The 21,366-nt window shown below is 39.0% G+C and overlaps 1 pseudogene; it reads right to left on the bottom strand.

Annotated features, from left to right (window-relative positions):
- Positions 1 to 21,013, bottom strand: part of LOC136751863 (interferon-induced GTP-binding protein Mx1-like) — a 34,451-nt pseudogene extending 13,438 nt beyond the window's left edge.
- Between the last annotated feature and the right edge of the window lie 353 nt (positions 21,014 to 21,366).

Below are 21,366 nucleotides of genomic sequence, written 5' to 3'. Positions count from 1 at the left end.
TTGAGTTGAGACTTCCCCTTAGCAAGTGCTGGCATCAGGGCCCTCTTCCCTTGCAATGGTTGGTTATACATTATTATTTATTTATTTATTTATTTATTAATTTATTAGCAGATGCCCTTGTCCAGGGTGACTTACTGAAATACAGACGTGGTCAAATTTGTTGGTCCCTTACAGCTCATTGAAATAATGCTTCATTCCTCCTGAAAAGTGATGAAATTAAAAGCTGTTGCATCATGTATACTTGCATGGCTTGGTATGTCATATAATAAAGCAAAGAAGTTGTGAAAAGAGATTAATTAATGCTCATTCTACAAAGATATTCTAAAATGGCCTGGACAGATTTGCTGGTACCCCTTAGAAAAGATAATAAATAATTGGATTATAGTAATATTCCAAACTAATCAGTTTATTTAATTGGTATCACACATGTCTCCAATCTTGTAATCAGTCATTTGGCCTATTTAAATGGAGGAAAGTAGTTACTGTGCCATTTGGTATCATTGTGTGCACCTCACTGAACATGGACCAGAGAAAGCAAAGGAGAGAGTTGTCTGAGGAGATCAGAAAGAAAATAATAGACAAGCATGGTAAAGGTAAAGGCTACAAGACCATCTCCAAGCAGCTTGATGTTCCTGTGACAACAGTTGCAAATGTTAAGAAGTTCAAGGTCCATGGAACTGTAGCGAACCTCCCTGGGTGCGGCCGCAAGAGGAAAATCGACCCCAGATTGAACAGAAGGATAGTGTGATTGGCAGAAAAGGAACCAAGGATAACTGCCAAAGAAATACAAGCTGAACTCCAAGGTGAAGGTACATCAGTTTCTGATCGCACCATCCATCGGTTTTTGAGTGAAAGTGGCCTCCATGGAAGAAGATCCACTTTTGAAAGCCACAATCCTTCTGGGAGAATGTCCTTTGGACAGATGAGTCAAAACTGGAGCTTTTTGGCAAGTCACATCAGCTCTATGTTCGCAGATGAAAAAATTAAGCTTTCAAAGCAAAGAACACCATACCTACAGTGAAACATTGAGAGGGCCCTGTTATGTTTTGGGGCTGCTTTGCAGCACCTGGAACAGGGTGCCTTGAATCTGTGCAGGGCACAATGAAATCTCAAGACTATCAAGGCATTCTGGAGTGAAACGTACTGCCCAGAGTCAGAAAGCCCTGTCACAGTCACAGGTCATGGGTCCTCCAACAGGATAATGACCCAAAACGCACAGCTAAAAGCACCCAAGAATGGATAAGAACAAAACATTGGACTGTTCTGAAGTGGCCTTCTAAGAGTCCTGATCTGAATCCTATTGAACATCGATGGAAAGAGCTGAAACTCGCAGTATGTAGAAGGCACCGATCAAACCTGAGACAGCTGGAGCAGTTTGCGAAGAGTGGGCCAAACTACCTGTTAACAGGTGCAGATGTCTCATTGAGAGCTACAGAAAACATTTGATTGCAGTGATTGCCTCTAATAAAGGTTGTGCAACAAAATATTAGGTTGAGGGTCCCATCATTTTTGTCCATGCCATTTTCATTTGTTTTATTGTTTACAATATTATGTTGAAAAACTAAATCAAAAGCAAAGTCTGATTTCTATTAAATATGGAATAAACAATGGTGGATGCCAATTATTTTTGTCAGTTTCAAGTTATTTCAGAGGAAATTGTACATTCTTAGTTTTTTGTGGAGGGGTACCAACAAATTTGACCACGTCTGTATAAGAGCAATACAAAGTGCAATAATACAGTGCAGTTCAAGGCATAACACATTTGACAGATTCATGATTTTTAACCACTCCCCCTTTGGGTAGCATTATTGACTTGAAAGATATTGATAGGTTGCAAATGCAACCCCGGTTATCTCACTTCCAGCAAAGAGGAGGAATACCTCCATAGAGCTCAATATATACAAACAGGAAACAGGAAGGGGGCTGTTTGTATATGTCTGGAGTAGCCTATAGGCAGCTTTGAAGGACAAAAATGTGTTTGTCTAAGGTTCTATGGTAACAGGCTAAACCCCTTTCCCTATGGGTAGCATTCTATTTTTCACACCCTATCATTTTACAGTATTTTTAAACAAATCACACATATATATGCCATGTTGAATGAAGGATTCAATTTGAAAGGATGGTGCTTTGATCACAAATTAATTGTATTACTGTATCTTGAAATGAATAAGTGATTATAAATTAGTAAAGCATGCAATATAAGACTCAAGAGGTACAGAGGGTTGTTGCTGGAAAATATTATACGGCGCTGATACTCACTTCAATAAAATACATTAATTTTTCATTTTGATTTGTTGGAGGTCCTCTTTTGTATTTCTCCAGATCCTTGAGTGTTTCATTGAGCTTGTCCTTAACTTGTTCAGCTATGATTGGCAATGATTTCTAAAGAAAAACAATATACAAAATAAAAATTCAAGAGATGTTATTTCCTTAATACAACCTAATTATTTTATTGACACCTTGACATATTGTTACATATTTTAAATTTTAATTATGTTTTGATGTTAGTCATAAACACAAATCCAGTGTGATGAGAACAACTCGGTTGAACGTTTACATACCTTGATGTTGTCCACCAGCTCCAAGTTTAATTTTTTGGCCAGACTTTGAACCGTTGCTTTATCTTCATTTAAAAGAGACCTTTAAAAAAGTGCATTTCAATACAGTAAAACTCAGATTCTTAAGGAAAAAAAAATAGACTGAAAAAATATTTATATAAGAAACAACAGGCGCGTTTACACTGCCATTTATGAGCAGGATCAAAAATCACAGTGTAAAAGCGCGAAATAATATACATATTTTAATTTAGTCCTTTAGAACTATATCAAAAACTGTTGTTATACTTGTTAGAATAATTCATAACAAGATAAAACAACAGTTTTTGATATAGCCATGTTCTAAAGCACTAATTTAACATATGTATATAATTAAGTTTGGACTTGCATGCTAGTGCACATGCGAGGACCCCTGTGGTGACAGAAAGTTGATCCTGATCAAATGGCAGTGTAAAGGCAACACCACTGGTCCTGATCAAATGTACTGATGCATTTGATCCGGATCAGAAATGGCATTGTAAAAGCGCCTAATGTTGCTGGTACTTAGTTGGGTGATCTTGTTTCCTAACATATCCCAAAGACCCACTGCTTAGCTTGTTGACTACTCTAAACTGCCTACATTTGGGCAGGGGTTCTGGTTCCTGAAACCCGCTGTTTGGCACTGGGGTCATGTCTAGTGTAACAAGAATTAGGCTAGGTTTAACCTAGGTAGAGAATTCCTGATATAAATGCATTTAATTATGCACACTGCACACTAGTTATTGAATCAGTGAGGAAACAAATACTCTGGCAGCTTACCGGAAATGTTGATGTTTCTTGAAGAATTCTATCTCATCCTTGGTTGCTTTAGCCAGTGTAACTTTTTCATTGATTTGCTGTTGACCATGGCATTTTACAATCATGTAGCCTTTACTGAGGTGAATAACTTTGTTTTGGACAATGTCCACAATATTCTGTTCTGTCCCTTTGTCAAGCAGATCAGGTTTGGTCAAAATTGCTGTGGATAAAAATATATGTACTGTACATACACATGCTAGAGCAATTTAGATCAATGAAAAACGGGAAACTGGATCTCACAGTAAAAGTTGCCATCGTGTATTTTCAAAATGCTCCTAAATTCAACACTCAGGGTTGGAAAGAGCTGGCTAAAGAAAAAGGTAAATCGGGAAGAATTTACATCATGTAAATTCTTCACCACTGTCCTCTCCTCTGTTTTCAGTTGAGGGTTTTTGTGGGGTTTTCAGTTGAGGGTGGATTGGGTAGACTATACTATCTCTTAGTTTTTTTTAAATAATACTTATTCAGATTATCCTTGAATTTTTTTCCTTGCACTATTATTGTTCATTCATGCTTTGGTTAATAATTTCTGTATTATCATTTCAAAACAAATGTAATTATGACAATATATTTCCTGTACAGGGTGATCGTTACAATCATACTGCACTGCATTATAGGCTAGAACAATTTAGGCTTATTAATGTTCCAGTTATTTTTTAAGTCGGAAGCACTGCCCAAGGGGGAGGGATTTCAGCGCACGTCCGTTGGAACCCGATCGAAACATCTCTATATCAAAGCTGCCATTGGCCCCTGTGCATGTCACTCAAAACAGGTCCCTTCCTACTTCCTGTTTGTATAAGAGGTGACGTCTGCACAGGAACGTCCTCTTTTGCCATTTCACCTTTGAAATATCAAGTCGTGAGAACTCTGTGTGTTTGTTTGCAACACAAACTTGTGCTTTTGGTCGGCTGGCTGCAGAAATAGTGCTGTTCACCCACCGATTCACCACATTTGTCTGTCTGTGTGTGTATTTTTTAGTTAGTTATTAACTAACACCATACTGTGCCATTTGCGCCCTGTAGGTCCACTTCGGTGCACTTCAGTTTCAGTTTCGGGACGTGATGGGCCCGGTCCCTTCCATTGGGAACCTGGTGTTGGCTTCAGTCAAACCCCAGTAGCCTGTGGGTTCTGGCTCCTGGTCTCTATTCCCAGTCTACCTATGTTAGTGCATCCTGGATGGAGCTAATTTGAACCGTGTTTTGAACCGGACTATGCCTTCCAGTCAAGCACCCACGGGAGCTGCTCCTGGGCTTGCTGACTGCCCTGTTGATGTGTTCCCAGGGTCTGTCACTCAGCCTCCATGTACGTTGCCTTACGATGCCACCCTGTATATAGTTTGTTTATTATTGCATTGTGTTGCAGTGGTGCATGTGTCTTGCCTGTACCCCGCTGTGTACATACTATGTGTAGACAGCAGGACTGTGGTTTCATCCTAGCTCTGCTAGTAGACTGGAAGGCCACTGCTGCTGTTTTCAACTGATGGCACTTGAGCTGTGCTCACTGCCTTACTGTGTATATAGTTTCTTGGTCAGCAGGTCTGTGGCCCACTCTGACTGCGAACCATTGAGCAGGAGACCGCTGCTGCTGTCCTGTGTACTTAGTTAATTTATCCCAACAGCGTAAGAGCTGCCATTGCCCTGCCTTAGCTGTGCTAATCAGCAGGTGTCAACTCCTCCTGTGTTATGCGAGAGGTGCATGAGCTGGCTCCTGAGCCCTACAGTGTATTTAATTGGTTTGTCATGACATGTTCAAGCTTGGTGTGGCCTCACAACTAGCTGTGCTAGTGGAGCAAGCGGCCAACTCTCCCATGTTGCGTGGAGGGTGCTTTGTATATGCTGGTTGTTTCCAGTAAGAGCGTGACTGCTGTCCTCGCTCCTGGGCAGCCCAGTTGTGGCCCCAAGGGCCCCCTGTGGCTCCTGTCTGGAGTTGTTGCTGAGGCCCCTAGTGGTACACCTTGAGGCAGGCTTCCTTATCAGCTCACTGCCTCCTCCCTTGCAACGGTTTTGTTTTGGTTTTGTCTCCTTTTTCAGATAACCAGGGTTGCATTCACAATCTATTGTTATCTTTCAAGTCGGAAGCACTGCCCAAGGTTTTGCAAGGTTGCTTGGGAGTTCAAGTCTCCCAGCAAAAGATGAAGTTCCTGTGCAGAAATCACCTCCTATACAAACAGGAAGTAGGAAGGGACTTGTTTTGAGTGACGTGCACAGGGGCTAATGGCAGCTTTGACATAGAGATATTTCGATTGGGTTCCAACTGAAGTGCACTGAAACCCATCGCCCTTGGGGAGTGCTTCCTTTTTCAGATAACTGGGGTAGCATGCGCAACCTATCGTTTTTTCTTTGCTAATTCTGTATTCATATTTTGATTTGTAAACAACTAACTTTCTCAGATAACACGTTATCATAGTCATAAAATTCAGCATTACATTTACTTTGTACAATGTCAGTTTGTAGGCTCCTAGTTGCCAGTATAATGTTATGTTCAATGTCGTGAGAATAAAATTTGAATGTTGCAACATGAGTCTAAAATACTCAAGTATTTAAAGCAATATCAAATGAAATTTATTATATAACAACTATAACATATCACTATTTATTATATATGTTAATTCATTAAATAATAGTATATAATACAATAATGTAAACATTTGTGTAAATATAAAATGCCAATGTTTATATAATGTGCATAAAGCATCCTGTACTAGTAATGTAATTTGTATATCGATCTAAAATCCCTTGTTTCCATAACATTAACCAAACTGCAACTTTAAAGCAACAAGCTGAAATTTAGCAAAAAATGTATGTTAAGTTGGTTCTCCATATAATAATATAATAATGAATTCTCATACCCAGTGTTCTTTCTCCATTAGGATCTACCTCCTGGGCCATCTTCAAGGCTTCTGTGGTTGCGATGTCCACATTGCAGGGCACAACAACCAAATTAATGGTTTCATTCTTTGAAATGAATTTCAATATCAGTCTTTTAATCTGAAAACAACCACAACAAGATCTTAACTTTTTTTAATCTAGCAATCACCAATTCTACACTGTTAAAAATATTGTAAATTCACCTGTGTATTATTGTATTCTTTATAGTACAATGCTACATGATATTTTTGCTGTACATTACCTTAAATTTACTGTATATCTAGGACAGTAGTTCTTTGGTAAGGATTCAAGCATTTTAGCAGCAATGTTACATGAAAACCCTGAGGTTTTCCAACTATAACAATCTGGTTGGTAATGTGAATTATCCAAATATTATACCAGTGTTTACCCCAGAAAATGACACAGGCATGGCAGTCTGTCTCTGATGTGTAGCCATGATGATCGAGAGAAAGGCCACTTGTGTTTTAAAAATTATGATTATTTTTTTATTTACTATATTTCAACGTTAATGCCAGGTGTTTCACCAGGCGGCACCGATTTTTGGCCAGGCAGGATTTTTGGCCTGAATATAGCTGCGGGAAACACTGATTGTACTGAAATCATACTGGGCTTGCTGAAAGGCATTTTAGTATTATTTTAGCATGATTAAAGTATATTTGCCATGTCAAGTTTGAAAACCTTTATGCCAAATCTATCATTGAGAGCTTGGTGGCCATTGTGCAAAATGTTGTGTTGGAAGAAAATGTTGGGGTCTAATCAGAATTTATTACCTGCATGGGAAGAACAGCAGAACACAGAACTCAAAAAAGTATTAAGCAAGTATGACACTGTTCTTCAAACTTTTCAAGGTAGAACAAAGCTTATATATCCATTTTGGGACATACCCTCAAGGAGCTTAACATTTTACAAACAGTGTTTGATTGGTTATTTCTAATAACTATATTTCATTGGCATTCTAAACTAAGCCTACCCATCTCATCAATATTATTACTCATGAATAATAATCATTAACCTCTAAATTACCAGCAGCATTTGGAAAGTCATGTCCAGTTAATATGTTGCAAGACATTAATGTAAATTGCTGATAACCAAGAAAGGAGTGATAAAAAAGCAAAAAAAACAAACAAAAAACACACAAAAAACACATTCCTTACAAGAGAAGCAGGCAATTAAAGTTACTAAAGCAAACTCCAGGGTCACAGATCACAAAGGACAAAGACAAGAGAGGATTTATGTATTTCTCCCCCACATTATTCAAACTGGTGTACTGGTTTATTTTTTTATTTTTTTATTTGATGTAGTTAAGGGACTGAGGGTTGTGTGAGCTCTGCTGTCAATGTAAGCGTGGAAGTAGACCTGTGTTAAAATGTGGGCTTCAGAAGTTTATAAAAAGCAATCAAATAACACATAAGGAAATATTGTCATTAATTAATGTAAAAACTACAAATTAATGAAATACTAACTTAAAAAACATGACACAGTGCTATTATGTAGCATTGTCCTTTTTACATACATTTAACAATTTGGGGTAAAATGTAAAATGAGAAAGTCCATTCAGAAAGTGATGATCTATTTTCTCTTACACAGGTGATACTCACCTGCTGGCCAATGTCTTCTGGCTGACCTTTCACAGGTACTCTTGCGATCCCAGGCAGATCAATGAGGGTTAAGTCAGAGACTTCGCTGGATGTTATTTTCAGTCTGATTAACTCAGCACAAATGCCAACACCATCCCCAGACAGATCATTTTGGGCTACAAAAAAGCAGAAGAAAAATCAGTGAAAAGGGTAATGTGCATCTTCTTACTTTTCACCTGTGCTATTGTATGCATTGTCTGTAATTCTACTGTTGTAACTATCCGGATAGCTGTTCAGCAGCTTATTCAACAACAAAAATTGGCTTCCCAAAAGCTGTCTTGAAGATTCACCTGTTGAAATCCCACCAGACAGCTATGATAAGACTGTTCAAAGCAGTTATTTGTCAGGACAGTTTGTTAAAATGTGAAATAAATGTGAAAAGAAACACAAAACCGTATAATTCATAACACTTGACTTATTGTGATACACAACAAGGAAGATAAAAGGCAGGATATGATTGACAAAGTATTCCTTGTATTCATGTATTTACAATTTTGATCCTGAAACACTTAAAAGTATGTTGAATTGGGCTATTTATGAAGAGAGCCCACCTACCTACAAATATACTCCTCTACCTCTGAGGGATCACTGATCTCTTCAGAGTTGCCATCGTAGCTGATCTTTGCGCTCCAATCACCAGCTCTCTTTGCCCTTCTCAGCTTCAGCTCCAGAGGACACCTGGTTACAATGCCTGAAAAAACAGACAGAAAATTATCAGATTTGTCTGCTCATAACATGTTATGCTTCATTTTCAGTTTAGTTTTGCACCCATATAAAAGGTAACTGATTTCTCTTTTCTGCCTCAATAACCGTCCATCCACATACATATAACAAGTCTCACGGTGCACATGATCCTGTTATGGTGACAACACTCCCTAAGACTTGGTAGAGTGTTCTTACCTACACATCAAGGGACTGGTCTTTTGCAGCAGAACATTTCTTGCTCATTTTAAGTCATGTGGATAATATTTAGAGAAGTGATGGTGCTCTGAATCTGAGCAGAAGCCTGACCACAAACTATATATTGATATTATATACTGTACACACACACACACACACACAAAATATCTTATCAAGTGTATTGGTCTTATTTTGAAAGTAAGGTAATTTTTCATCTATCTGGCAACCTTAAATATTACCTGATAACAGAATAGCAGCTTTAGATAATGTCTTAGATTAATTATCTGATTTTAAAGGTTTGAGAAAGTGAATCAAGTACGTTACTGTTTGATTGTTTGTTTGTTTTAAATCTACCAGTAACACAAACCCTTCTAGCAATCTTGTTTTGAGAGGCAGATGCAATAGTGTTCTTAAAATTAGATTATGTTACCAATATTAAGTGTAAAGCAGCATGTTATGGTGCAGTCTTTTGTAAAACATAACATTTTTCCCTTTTTTCATAAAATAGTCATCTTATTCCATGTATCATCAACAACCACTTCATTTAGCAGTAAAGGGTCACAGTGAGCCACAGACTAATTTAGCAGGGAAAGGACACTAGTCCATCACACACTCACACCCCTCTTCAGAACATGGGAGTCTCCAGTGAAAACCCACACAGACACAAGGAGAACATGCAAACACCATACAGGCAGCGACTCAGGGTTGGAATTGAACACAGGTCCCAGGAGCTGACAGGCAGCAGGGCTAAGCACTGTGCCACCTTATTCCATTAGCAAATATTTCTTTGGAAATTTTTCTGGCATTTACTATCTTTATGTAGTCGTTTTCCTTGGCTGGGTGAACATGATTAATTAAAGTAAGCCACTTCAGAGATGTCTAAGCCCTGGCGCAACCTGAAAGAATATGGTTTAAGCCTCACCACTCCCTCTGGGCAGCGGCACTCCAGACAGAGCCTCCAGCACTGAGCTCTTTCCCGAGCTCTGATCCCCAATCACAGCGATAGCGGGCAGATTAATATCTTTCTCAATGCCATGGTATCTCAGGGAGTCGATGAGGTCAATGAGGGGTCAAATTTTCACATTTAAGTAGTTATGTAATAATCTGTGTTGTTCTGTGTGTCCATCACTAAAATGATATGAAAAGTAATTAGAATTCAAAACCTTTAATCATCATCAACTTTGAAGCAGATTTTTTGTATTTTCCAGTAATCTACTGTCTCACAAATACCCAATAGAGAAGAAATGAAAACTAGATACACTGGTGAATAATACATTTCTCCCACCATGGCTAAATTGTGTACAAATGTAGAAAAGGGAAATATAACACTCATCTATTTAGCGAAGTTTCCCATTTGAACACATTTTCTTGATAAGATACACTGTATAATAAGGTGCAGTGATTCCTCATTAATTAATACATGAATACCACAGGATAAACACATGAATATGTCGTGCACTTCATCTGAGTTCTGATAATCATATGTATAAGAGGGTTAGGGTTATGTGTTAGGGTTAGGGTAAGTGTGGGTTCACGTGCTCAACATCAGAACTCAGATGATGATCATGAGATATTGATGTTTAAATCCTATGGTATTCATATATTAATTCATGAGGAATCACAGCACCTTATTATTAAGTGTTAACGATATTTCCAGCTCTTGATTAAATTCATAGTTTGGTATAAGGAAATATCATTCACACTGTACTACTTCCTGGGTTTGAGAACTCCCTAAATTGTGCCATTAAAAACAAATACCACCTCTGATTGGATATCATTAACCAGGTTTTAGGAAAAGATGCGATAAGCTAAACAGAATTCTGTTTGCTTATATTTGATTGGTTAGACTTATTACAGCACCTGAAGTGGTTTGTATTTTTGTTTCTAAGCTGAGCATTTTTATAACCATGGGAAAGTGATACACTACCAAAACATAGGCTTTAAGTGCATAATTCTGAATTTACAGCTTTCACACACAATTATAAATCCATAATATTTATTGTGATTAAAGAGAGGTGTGATGGGACATTGTGTTCCTCATTTCCAATTTACTTATAGGATTGTAACAAAACTTATGCTAACTTACTTGATTTTCGTAGGGTCTCATTTGTTGTGCTTTGATAGACAAATCCTGGATTCTTGCCACTGAAGAATGCCATTTCTGTAATAAAGACATTATGGTACAACTTCATTATATTTAATACACACACATGCACTAGCAAAATGATGGGAGCACCTATAAATATTTTTCATATGTAATTAAGAAAGGAAGACTCAGAATCAATCATAAACTATTAGAAATCACATGTTTTACAAAGCAAACTCTTGTGCATCAATGCTGTTCTATTTTATAATGTATTTCATGCAGTTTGTTGTGTTTAGCGTTATCATGAAACCAAAAAACATTTTGTACCTATACTTCATCACACACAAAACACTTCCAACTACATCCCCACATATACCTAGATAGAACACCCTAACCTAGAGAGTCTTTTCTATTGGTATTTTGAACCAGTGGCAGATCAACAAATTTGACCTTCCCTCAGATAGAAAAGTAATCTGTACCCTTCCGTGGTTTAATGAATTGTTCTTAGAAGACATGTTCTACATTTTATAAATCAAAATGGGACAGGTTATAAGTTCGTAATTTGTGATTCGCATGCCGATCACAGTTTTGATTTGATCATGCCCCACGTGTTGTGGTTTAGTGCCCATTCTAGAAGTTTTTTTAAGTTAAACTGCATCCCTGTTGATCATACCATATCAGATTCAGTATGTTATTGGTCAATTGCGATAAATATTGAGTTAGTATGTGAGATGATATTGCTTAAATTAGGCAAGTTTGAGGTGCTGAACATTTAGCACAATTTAACACCACTTTTTTTCTTATTTTCAAAATATTGTATGTAAATTATAATCTTATCACATTTGAAGACATATCATAAGAAATTCTGGAATGGACTAATGTATTTTCCATTCCATAACTGAGCAATCCTGCAATCTCTAATTCCCAGATTTCTTTATCGTGCTTTAATTATTATATCTACTGCCTTGAAAGGTCTATTAAGTATTAGATAGCCTGCATATTTTCCACTTAGTATGATAACTCTTGTACTTTGTCTAGCGAGCTTGGTTTGGAGTGTGCTAAATCAGAAATCTCTCAGGTGCAGCAGTTATCACCTGGAGTAATTTTTTAACTACACAAAGGGGAATGGGGTATAGCCACTGCATGTTGTCACTCAGGCAGACCCAAACCTCTGCCTGCTTTAACTAGTAAAATGCAAAGCGACTCAGCCTCTTTTTGCTATTCACCCAAGGGACTTCTGTCTGAGTCGAGAGCAAAAGCTTTTTCTGTCTAATATATATTATTATATATTTTGTTTTTTTTTGTTTTAACGTTTTCTTAATTGAAGTCAATCTTGTCTGTAGTTTACCTTTATTGAAGTCAATTCAGTACAGGTTGGTGAGTTGGTGAAAGTACATAGGTTGAAGAAAGGTGATTTAGTGAAGGACTAGCAGGAATTCTGTTCCAGGTGGAGCCAGTTAGGTGTGAATTGGTGGCAGGTAGACAAAAGCTACTTAAAGCAGCTGTTGAGAAAGACCTGCACTTTTTCTCGGTAACAAAACATCAAGTAGTTGCCCAGGGGACAGGAACCAAGAGACTGAAAAAACTAACATTTAGAAGCATGTGGCCACTACAGTGTCAGGTTTGCAGAATGATTGCCTTCCTGGATGAACTCATCCAAGAAGATTTCAGAATACCATGGTGCCCACTCCCCACCAGAACAGGGTGGTAGTTATAGTAGGAGACTCAATTCCTAGAGGCGTAGATCACACTGTGTGTTCTAGTGATAAGGAGACCGGCATGGTATTTTGCCTGCCTGGTGCTTAGGTTGCAGATCTCCCTAAACTAGTAGATGGGCTACTGGATAAAGCCAGGGGGTATCCACTGGTCATGGTCCACATTGGAACCAATGACATAGGCAAAGGCAGGACAGAGGTTATGCGAGACACATTTAAAGAGTTAGGAAAGAAACTAAAGAGCAGAACCTCCCTGGTAGTTTCCTCTGGAATACTTCCAGTACCACATGCATGGCCAGGGAGACAGGCAGAGATTAGAAAGTCTTGGTGTAGGGAAGAGGGTTTTAGATTTATGGAACATTGGTCTTTTTTCTGGGATTGATTGGACCTGTACAAACCAGATGCTGTACATCTAAACAGAAGGGGGCTAATGCATCAGGAGAGCATATGTGCAGAGTAATTGAGAATCTTTTAAACTAGGGACCAGGGGGGCAGGGAGCTCTAAAAATGGGTGATGTTCCACTAAAGAAAGAAAACAAACTGCTACTAGGAAAGTCTTGAAATGTTTGAACCTCAATGCCAGGAGCATAAGGAACAAGATGTTAGACCTAGAAGCCACAGTGCTGGCGTGTGACTATGATGTTGTAGGAGTGACAGAAACAGGATAAAAGGATACACACAATTTAGGAAGGGACAAGCAAAATCAAAGAGGTGGTGGGGTAGCATTATATGACAAAAATGACATTGAGGCAGAAGAACTCAAATTAAATCCTAGTAATGAAGCATAATCTTTGTGGGTTAAGCTTTTGAATAAAAAAGTGGTAGGAGTGTGTTATAGACCACCCAATTCTGATATTCAGAAAGATGTTGCATTGTACAACGTAATCAGGACTGCATGTAGCAAGGATGTGGCTTTTATCATTGGGGATTTCAATTTCCAAACATAGACTAGGAAAGCCCAGTTGGGACTACAGAAACAGAAATAGAAATAATGACTGCTTTCTAACTCAATTTGTCAGGGAAACAACCAGAGAGCGTGCTTGAATTGATTTGATCTTTACAAATGACCAAAATAGAGTCAGAGGGACATTAATATGGATGGTTGTATTTTACTAATATACTACTTGAGGCTCAGAAGAAATTTCTACCAAAACTTGAGGACCAAAACAAATTGGCAAAAATGGTTTAATATAAGTATGCAATAGGTTTTTTCAATACTACAACAAGCAAGAGGTCAATAAAGGAGGAAGTGAAACAGAAAAAGGGCAAAAATGGAAGTATCTTGGAAAACAAACAATATGTGGCAAATGTTCTAAATTAGGTTTTTACAAAAGAAAAAACAGATATCCCACAGGTTAACAATCAGTCCAATCAAACCCTAAGAGAGATCAGGATAAATGAGGAGGAGGTACTAAAGGGACTAGTAGAATTAAAAACAAACAATTCACCTGGGCCAGATGGTATATTTCCAACAGTACTTAAATAAATTAGAGAAATTATTTATAGGCCACTAACTCACATATTCCAAATGACACTTAGAACAGGGGATGTGCCAACTGACTGGAAGATGGCAAATATCATACCAATCCACAAAAGAAAAGGGACAAAACTGAGCCAGGAAATTACAGACCAGTCAGTCTCACCTGTGTTACTTGTAAAATGTTGAAAACAATTATTAGACAGAAAATAGAGGAGCATCTTAATGAAAACCATATTCTTGGAGATAGTCAACATGGGTTTAGACAAGGCAGATCATGTCTTACTAATCTATTAGATTTCTTTGAACATGCAACTGCAGCTGTAGATCACGTGAAAGCATATGATATGATATACTTAGATTTTCAAAAAGCTTTTGATAAGGTTCCACACCAAAGACTGATCCTCAAATTGGAAGCTGTAGGCATTCAGGGTAATGTAAGTAGATGGATTATGAACTGGTTGATGTATAGGAAACAGAGGGTGTCGATTAGAGGAGTTGCTTCTAACTGGAGTGAGGTTGTTAGTGGAGTTCCACAGGGATCAGCTATTCAGAGGGACTTTAATATTCAGTTATGGGCCGACACCTGGCAGATGAAATTCAGTTTGGACAAGTGCAAGGTATCACATGCAGGTAACAAAAATGTCCACTATAATTACACTGTCAGGCCTGCTCGCTGCACTTCCCCTGTTCACCACTCGAGGTCATCCTCATCAACCGAATACTAGCCAGTCTCCCTCTCCAAATTACCAATCATTCAATGAACATTCCACATCACCATGTGCACTTGTCCCAACATCCCTCTGCACTCATTGGTTCTACTTTTCTCTACCAGCTCCACTGACTTCACTCTGCCCTGTACTTAAACCTCTGTTTGTCCTTCAGTCACTGCTAAGTCTTGTCTTCATCCCTGAGTAATTTCTAAACATTCCCACATTGATTGTGTCTTAGTGTCCTTGACCTCTCGCTTGCTCCTTTCAACCTCCCTTTTTGGATTTCCCTGTTTTGCCTGTCTGCCCGATTGATTTACTTCTTGACTGTCCTCGACTACGATTATTGCATCTCCCCTTTGTACCTTTACCAGCCTTCTGGTTGAGCACACACCTGAATCCACCCCTGTTAGTCTCTGACACATTACATACACTATGGGAGGAATAGAACTAGATTAAGTAATACATGAGAAAAACCTAAGAGTCTATGTGGACTCCTCACTTTCTCCATCCAAACAATGTGGGGAAGCAATAAAAAAGGCAAACAGAATGTTAGGGTATATTGTGAAAAGTGTAGACTTTAGAACAAGGGAAGTAATGTTAAGACTGTACAATGCACTAGTTAGAGCTCATCTGGAATACTATGTACAGTTCTGGCCTCCACACTTCAAGAAAGATATCGCTGCTCTAGAGGCAGTCCAGAGGTGAGCAACCAGACTTATTCCAGGTTAAAAGGGAACATCCTACTGAGAGACTGAGCGAACTGAACCTTTTCACCCTGGAACAAAGGAGACTATGTGGGGACTTGATTCAAGTCTTCAAAATCATGAAAGACATTGACCACATCAAACCAGAGGAGCTTTTCCAGATCAGCAGGGACACACGGACCCAGGGACACAAATGGAAATTGGGCTTCAAGGCATTCAAAATGGAAAACAGAGAGTTGTCACAATCTGGAACAAACTCCCCAACGATGTGGTTGAAGCTGAAAATTTGGGAACATTTAAAAATAGACTGGATAGTATTCTTGGATCACTTACCAAACGAGCACCTTGGGTCAAATGGCCTCCTCTCGTTTGTAAAGTTTCTAATGTTCTTACTATTCACCTTTAAAAACTGAAGTGAAGTGCTGAACAGATTCATTAATATACACCAATCAGCCATAACATTATGACCACCTGCCTAATATTGTGAAGGTCCCCCTTTTGACGCCAAAACAGCTCTGACCTGTTGAGGCATGAACTCCACTCGACCTCTGAAGGTGTGCTGTGGTATCTGGCACCAAGACGTTAGCAGCAGATCCTTTAAGTCCTGTAGGTTGCAAGGTGGGGCCTCCATGGATTGGACTTGTTAGTCCAGCACATCCCACAGATGCTCGATTGGATTGAGATCTGGGGAATTTGGAGGCCAAGTCAACACCTTGAACTCGTGATTCATCAGACCAGGCCACCTTCTTCCATTGCTCTGTGGTCCAGTTCTGATGCTCACATGCCCATTGTAGGCACTTTCGGCAGTGGAAAGGGGTCAGCATGGGTACCCTGACTGGTCTGTGGCTACGCAGCCACATACGCAACAAACTGTGATGCACTGTGTGTGATGCATTAACTTTTTCAGCAATCTGAGCTACAGTAGCTCATCTGTTGGATCGGACCACACGGGCCAGCCTTCGCTCCCCACGTGCATCAATGAGCCTTGGCTGTCCATGACCCTGTCGCCGCTTCACCGCTTTTCCTTCCTTGGACCACTTTTGATAGGTACTGACCACTGCAGACTGGGAACACCCCACAAGAGCTGCAGTTTTGGAGATGCTCTGACCCAGTAGTCTAGCCATCACAATTTGGCCCTTCTCAAAGTCACTCAGATCCTTATGCTTGCCCATTTTTCCTGCTTGTCACACATCAAGGACAAAATGTTCACTTGCTGCCTAATATATCCAACCCACTGACTGGTGTTGAGATTATCAGTGTTATTCACTTCACCTGTCAGTGGTCATAATGTTATGGCTAATCGGTGTATATATATTATTAATTAAGTTCCATCATGACATGGGGCTCCATTTCTTGCTGTTGGCTTAAGTTTCATTTTCGTTTCTGTTGTTATTATTTGTATTATATATACACACATACATTATATATGAGAGAGAGAGAGAGAGACAGTGTGGAAGATAGATTTAAGTGACCCAGACATGGGAATGTGGGGAAATAAGTGTGGCTATTTATAGTGCTCTGTGCACAAAACAAAACAAAGACAAAAACTCCTTATTGAGCCTTCCTAAACACATATACAGGGTCCCTTCCTATGAGCTAAACATAAATACAATGTACATACAGCAACCAAGTCCAATCTAAGGCAGTTCGTAGTGAGTGTCCGTAGGCAAAGACCATTATCCAAATAATCAGTCTTCTTACTCTCTCGCTCTCTCCAACACTTCTCTCAGCCACACACCCACCTCCAGGCATGCCCCTTCCTTGCCAACCCAGGAGGCTGTATGCTACCCAGCTTTATGAAGGAGAGGAGCCAGTAGCAGAGGGAACACTGAGTCAGCTGTTCTGGTGGTCCTTCCCTTCCCTGGGATCTGATGCACAGCATCACAATATATATATATAGTGAGCCCGTGAGGTGCAGCCGTGAGACGACAGGGCGTGTTCTGGCCTGCTGGCTCACAAGGCCATCCAAAAAAAAGCATGCTCCAGCAGGAAGAGTGACCAGGATCAGCACCGGACAGCTTCAAGTTTCTGCCTGATGAAAGCTCCCCTACATTAAAAGCTTCAGCACCATGGACAGATGCTAGAGGCCAACAAGAGACCAACAAGGAGTAGATGAAAGTGTTTATCCTAATGAAGAAGGCTAATTATAAGCAGCCCCTGCACTTCCAGTCAGTTGGGCTTTGGTGCTGTTGCTGAATAGAGCTTCTGCTGGCTGGTCTCTAAACCCTTGCCTTTCCACAGCGTCGTAGGGGTCCACCTGGGAGAAGCTCTACCCTTGGCCTGAACCACCAACCCTACAGGAGCATGTACTTAACCCAACCAGGACACCTCCTCCACTTGTCTAGAGGCCCTGAAGGAAGAGGGCCAGCCTGCCGCTGTCTCGACCACACTGCACCAAGTTACCTTCAGACACACTCGTCTCTCCATACATTCCCTCCAGACCACTGCACTCCTCCAGTGCCAGAAGACTAACTCTACCTCCTCTCCACTCTCCTTCCTCCAGAGCCCGCCCCTTCTCATCCCTGGCCCCCAAATGGTGGAACGACCTGCCCACCGAAGTCAAAACAGCAGAGTCCTTGACCTCATTCCGGCGCTTACTCAAGATTCATCTTTTCAGACAGTACTTATAATATTAGTAATTTTATCCCCGCTAGATAGCACTCCACAGTTTTATTATGCATCTTGTGTTTTCGATTTGTTTTCCTTCTTGCTCCCTTTACCGTAACCCTTGACTGTGACCCTACATCTTGACAGCACTTAGCTTTTACTGTCCAGGATGTAGGACCTCACTTATTGTACTTGCCTGTGTAAATTGTAAATTGGAACTTGTAAATGTATTATATTTTGGATTGCTATGTTGTCTGTAAATTGAATTTGTAATGATTGATGCCTTTTACTTAACTGTATTTTTGCATTTTGTTTTGCAATTATGTTGTAAGTTGTCCTGGATAAGGGCATCTGCCAAGAAATAAAAATAATAATAATAATAATTTGCTTTAAATAAAACAAGCAACCACGCCTATTATACCTTATCCCAGTCTCTGGTCCACCTATCTGGACCACAATATATATGCACACTTTTTTCATTTCTATAGACTGGATCTGACAGGTCCCCTGTGGCCCTTATTTCTCATCTGTTGATTGTTGGTGTGTGGGTTCCTGTTGGTTCCCTGCCACCCTTTATATTCTTAAGTTGTGGCATCATCTACTAGCAAACTGTAGCCTCTGGGATGGCTTTCTTATCTGTATGCTGCTGGCCTCCCTTGCAATGAGAATGCAACCCATTTTGGATAGTATTCTCAGTTATCTTAGACAGAGAATACTAACTAAAAGTTGCAAGCTGTTGTGTGAGCTTTAGGGCTCAGACAAAAATAGTTAATGTTGCTTTGCATTGTATTCATTAAAGCAGGCAGAGTGTTAAAGTGTCTCCATGAGTGACAACAAGCAGTGGCCTATAGGTGGCTTTGTTAGACAATACATGCATGAGTCCCCATTGCAACGAGTGATATCTCATCCCCTTGTGGGTAGTATCTATTGTTTGTTTCAACTCGTGACAACTAGCACATCAATTAAATATAGTCCTGAAGTGCTATCTACAAGTTATACACAACTTTGTTTGTTGCAACTGACCATATATGTTTTAGTCTAAAGACCTTTAAAAACAGTTATAAGTCCATCTTATTTTATTTTGTTCTATTTAGTATTTATCTAAGTTCTAAATATTACATTTTTCAAGTAGTGATGAATAACCATAGCTGCGTTTTATTTTATTCATATTTTATATGAAATTATTGTACACTCTAAGCAGCATTGGCATTTAAATCAGGGCATTACATTTTTTCTACATTTGGATCTTTTAACATTCCTACTGAGTTATTTGCACAAGTCTTTTATATTTAGATGTTTTTCTGTTTATGAACCAGTTCGTTTATATTATTTATTTTGAATCGTATTTGTTTGTGTAAATCAAGTTCTTAGATTACAAACATCAGGCGTTTGTGTTCATGGTAAATTATTCCAGAATGTTCTAATGTTTCCTTGCTAATCCTGTTGGGGAAAAAAAAAAATAATAAATAAATCCTTAAATACAATTAATAAAAAACGTGGAACAGTCGCTTTTATTTTATGTTGACATCTACATGTTTTTTTTTTTTTTTGTTTTTTTTTTTTTAGAAATAAGAAAGGAGTTCAACTAAACAAATCTACAAATGGAAAGCATGAAATACTGTCTTGTGTCTCTGTTTTAGCTGAGCCAGCACCGCATCCGCCATTACTGAGCCTGTTTGAGAGTGAGGGTCAGTCAGGTGAGCAGGCAGGTCTGGTCACGACACTTCTCTGCCGGCCAGATTGCAGACGGGAGTCTGTGCGTGACGTCACGGTGTGCGCAGACTCCAGCAGGACACACATGGGCTGCGTCCCAAATCGCACACTTGCTCTCTACACCCTTCGACAAGTGTACACTTTGCGTGACGTTGTGCTGACGTCACAATGTGCACTTGAGTGAGCGAGGGTGTCAGTGAAACTAAAAGCGCTAAATGGGACACACTTCAGCGTCAGCATTCAGCGTCTTTGCCCGAAAAAGTACCTATGCAGTCTTTTCTTGTCACCTATCTCTGTATTTAATTAACATAATAATAATAATAATAATAATAATAATAATAATAATAATAATAATAATAATTTTGAAATAAATTGTTTGTTAAATCACCTCCTAGTTTTATAGGATACTACTTCAGTAATTAATTAATTGATAGGAGACGAAACGTTTTTGGGCTGAACTTTCTAATCATATATTTAAATCATGATTATATAATACTTTTATTTTATCTATTTATGTATTATAATTTCCTTGATACATAACAATTTCTACAACTGTCTAGCTAGCATTACATTTATATACACCCGCTGCACCATTTAATCAGTTCATATCAGATTAAGTAGCTTTACGACCCTTTCATAAATGTGTAGAATGTTTTATTCCTGCTCATTGTTGGGACACTTAAGGGTTAATTACTTACATACTGATCAAATTAATTACAACAGATTTTGTTTGTGTGTGTACAATATTATATATACGCTGGTGTCGAATCTACATGAAACCTGTGCATTCAGAGAAATACACATGTAAAACATTTTGTATGTATTATTATGGATTTCCTTGCCAGGTGTGCAACTTACAAATTCACATAATACGTGGAAATTAGGTGATAATGTATACGTACACCACTACACATGCATATTCTTTTATTGTTGAACTGTCAATGTTTAAATTATTATATTTCTGTTGTACTTATCTAGCATGGAATTAATAAAATCCTTCATGACACCACTCAAGGGTGATTCACACCCCCTGACTAGGTGGCGCTGGCACATGGAGTGAGGTCACACATCTTTGTCACACAGCGCCCGTTGATTGTTTTGAAGCCGCGGCTGCACCAGCGCAGTCCCTCTGGAGAAGCTGCGCGGCTGTGCAGACTTTGCAGCCTGTGGATGCGTCGCATTGTGACGTATTTTCCGGCTGAGTTCATGCAGACGGGTAACTTGAACAGTTTCGTCGCAGAGTCTGCGAAAAGTATGCGCAGACTCGGCAAAGTATGCGTTATAGGCTAATTATTTATTGAAAATTAAATCTTCTGGATAATATACGTGAGCGCATTAAGTTTAGCCCATGTGCCGGATTCACTTTACACATACAGTATTATGTGAATTGTAATATTTTAATCTTCAGTTAATAAGAGCATGATGTTCTTCATTAATGTGAAATCAATACTCTTATTTCTGTGTTAACATTGGCAATATGGGTTTATATTTTGCAAGCACTGTTTTCTATATTTACATGACTTAAGTGCAATTA

Source organism: Amia ocellicauda, chromosome 6 (assembly GCF_036373705.1).
Source record: "Amia ocellicauda isolate fAmiCal2 chromosome 6, fAmiCal2.hap1, whole genome shotgun sequence".
NCBI lineage: Eukaryota > Metazoa > Chordata > Actinopteri > Amiiformes > Amiidae > Amia > Amia ocellicauda.
Note: the sequence above shows the minus strand (reverse complement) of the source record. Positions and strands in the feature narration are given on the sequence as shown.